Here is a 3,709-nt window from a genome sequence, read left to right as displayed (position 1 = left end):
TACATGCATTTATAGAATGTTTTATATTTTGATACTTATTCAGTTTTTATCTTGGTTATAATTTCTTATTATTTTAATGTATATAAACATATTTTTTTAGTGCAAATTTGTATCTGAACATATATTCTTGCATACCTTGAGAGCCAGTATTAAAAGCATAATCATGTTACTGCATGCTTGTTTAGCTCATGAAAGGAAAACAATTTCGGTTTACCGAGTTTATTACCAAAACAGTAGGCTAATCCACGTTAAACCAATCAGATCTGAAAACAGTTCCAACTTGACTCGTTAAGAATCAACTGATATTTATTAATTTGTAGAATACAATTCTAATGTAATGCAATGTGGCCAGACAGATTTTTACTTTCATCAACTAATAAAATTTAGAGTTATAGCCGTCTAATGCCAAAATCTTGTTTTATTGTCAGTGGCTGGGTCTGTGACCCAGCATTTTCAGTTTATGTTTTTAATTTATTTTGTTATATTTTGAGATAATGTTGAGTTCTAGGGTTATTATTAGTTTGCCTTGAGTTTTAGTCTAGGCTATAGGTCTTCTTTGTTAGTCTGTCATGTATTTCTTGTCTGCGTGTTTCATATCGTCAAGCCTGTGTTATCATGTCTACGTCTCTCCATGTTTGCTGTTTTATTTTGACAGTCTTGTGTTTCCATGTTCAATGTATTTGCTTATTTTTACTTTTGCCCTGTGGTGTCATTATGTTCATTCCAGTCAGCTGCTTCCCCATGTGTTTCCACCTCCTCTGATCACCTCCTGTGTGTATTTAGTCTGTGTTTTTTGTGTCTTTGTCATGTCGTCTGTGTTCCTTCCTCCCATGTGACGTCAGGTTAAAGATTTCATGATTCTGTTCATGTCACTTTTTTAATAGAGTTTTCTCAGTCTAGGTTTCAGTTTAGCTTTTCCCTCGCTTTGCCTTTTTTTGTATTTCATGTTTAATCAGCCATAATAAACGGCGCTCCTTTTGTTTAAACTCAGTTCCGTCTCCTTCCATGGTTTTTTTTTTACATTTTTACATAAACTAAGCACCGTATGGTTAAGACCCGCTAAATTGCTGAGCTTATATTATATCTGTGTGACAAATACCTTAATACCTTATTGTTTTTAAAAAATTGTGTGAATTTGTGTATTGATGTATTTTTCTTAACTTCATCTGTACAGGTGTTCCACTTAGGGCTGGGTATCAATTTTGATTTCTATAATCGATTTGATTCCGATTCACAAGGTCCTGATTAAATTCAATTCACTTTTGACTCAGACAGTCAGAAATATTATAATTCTAATCATTTACCAGTGCATGTTCATATTTTTTATATCTATGTATAAAAACAAAGCTGACATTTGTGAAACCTCATCAGCCTTGTAAGTATCACAGCAGATCCCTTTGTGTCAAAGTAACTGAGGATAAAACACAGAAAAACATGAAGGAGACCTTGCCTGGCTTTTTATAGATGCCAGTCATGTTTGAAAAACACCATTTTCAAGCCTGACTGGCACCGTGTTCAGTAGCATGGATTGAATCCATCGCCATCTAACTATATTTGGTAAGTACAACAATTTAAGGATGACAATACACTAAATGTGGTTAATGTATACTAACTGATAAACTAAGTTAAAGGGATGGTTGGCTCAGTAGAGCTCTGACTTTTTGTCAGCCTGGCTACAGTGCTGAAGAGAAACCTGGGGTTGTTCTTATTTTCTTCGATCAGTGATGAGTAGTAAGATGTTCTGGCTTTGCGGAGAGCTTTCTTATAAAGCAACAAACTATTTCTCCAGGCTAAATGATCATCTTCTAAATTTGTGACACGCCATTTCCTCTCCAGCTTACGAGTTATCTGCTTTAGGCTACGTGTTTGAGAATTATACCACGGAGTCAGGTACTTTTTATTTGAGACCTTAGTTTTCACAGGAGTTACAGTATCCAGAGTTGTACGTAGTGAGGAGGTAAAATTATTAACAAGATAATCGACCTCTGTTGGCGTAGCGTTCAGGTAGCTGCTCTGCTCTATGTTGGTACAGGGCATTGAAGATGATAACAGTGGGTGGATTATATTCTTAAAATTAGTTACAGCACTTTCAGAAAGACATCTACTGTGATAAAGTCAACTCCCCACTGCTGTGTAATCAATTATTGTAAATGTAAATGTAATCAGGAAATGATCAGACAGGAGAGGGTTTTCAGGAAACACTGTTGAATGTTCAGTTTCTATGCCATATGTTAAAACAAGATCTAGAGTGTGATTAAAGTGGTGGGTGGGTTCTTTTACATGTTGAGAGAAGATTTGGAAGAGAAAGACCTAACATTTAATAATCCACATTACACTGTTTTCTTTTTGTGTGTTTCGGATGAAGCATGTGAGGATTACGATATGAAATAAGAAGGTATCTATAAGTTTTCATTAAATTGCTAGACAGATAAGCTACACAAAAACACCAATGTTTGTTGGAACAGAAATGGGAAGTGATGCTCTAATGCAGAGATCAAACACAATTTCATTGCAGTTAATAATATTAAAATAGGAGCCATGACTGCCTTTAGGTATCAGGAAGAAATCCTTGCCTTAATTGTCAGACCTTAAACTTGGTTAGTGGGTTCCTCTCATCTAAATTCAATAGAACACCTCTTGGTTTTGGTTCCACCGATGCTGCCAGTTTTGCAGTGCAATTGTCCCGGAGTTTCACGGTCCTGGGTTGATGAACCAGTGTTTTGATTTTTTTGTATTATTATTAAGCTTTGATTACTTAATAGGTTATCATTACTAGTCTTTTGGTTCATGGTTCTGTAATTTCTAGTCTTTAGGTTTTTAATCTTTGTTCCTTGTCAGTCATGTCTCTGTGTGAAGCTGTGTCTTTGAGTCTGTCTGTAAGGGTAGTTGGTGTGTTTCCTGTTTTATTTTGACAGTCCTGCTCTGTGTTCAGCCAAATGACTGTAGAAAACATGGACGACGGGACAGCTCCCCAAAAATGAAGCCAAAACGTCTCTATCGCCCTCTGGTGTCTGGCTGCAGTATAGCTCATAAACCCCACCTCCTCTTTCTTTTTCAGTAAGTTAAACATGTTTGTAAGCTAATCCGTAACTAACGTCCTTAGCAAGGTCCTGAGCCCTAGCTAGCTAAGATGAGCACTCGGCTGTTGGGAAAACTTGTTTTGTAAGGTTCGTTTAGCTAATTCGTGCAGGTGAATGAATTTACCCTGACTAAAGAAATCAAGAGAAACGCCCCGGGCTGCTCAGTCACTAATTATCGTTACTGTACTTTTATTATGAGTATCATACTGTAGAAGCAACAGGCTGCACTCTGCTTCAGCTCCTGTGCAGAGCTGATTATTAAATCTTCAAGCAGCAGCATGTTTTCAGTCTCTTGCCACATCTGTAAAGACAGTAACACCAAATTAAAAAAACAACAACTTGTACTTCAGTAACCCCTCATTAATTAGTAACTATGGATTAAATAGCAAAGCCCGATATTTATGTACTGAAACCAACTACTTCCGCTTAGCAGCTTAAATTAAAATGTATGTTTAATCTTTCCACTGATTATTTTTTTTATCACTGACACTGTATATTTTTTACTTAGTTTGTTGCAAATATTCAGGTTAAAAAAACTGTCTGAATTCTTGTTAATGAATTCATTTATTCATTTCCCAGCTGGGAATGAATAAATGTGGTTATCCCAGCTGGACTTTTGTTAAAGCTGG

Source organism: Pelmatolapia mariae, linkage group LG1, assembly GCF_036321145.2.
Source record: "Pelmatolapia mariae isolate MD_Pm_ZW linkage group LG1, Pm_UMD_F_2, whole genome shotgun sequence".
Taxonomy (NCBI): Eukaryota; Metazoa; Chordata; class Actinopteri; order Cichliformes; family Cichlidae; genus Pelmatolapia; species Pelmatolapia mariae.
The sequence above is the reverse complement of the archived record's forward strand: the minus strand, read 5'-3'. Positions refer to the sequence as shown.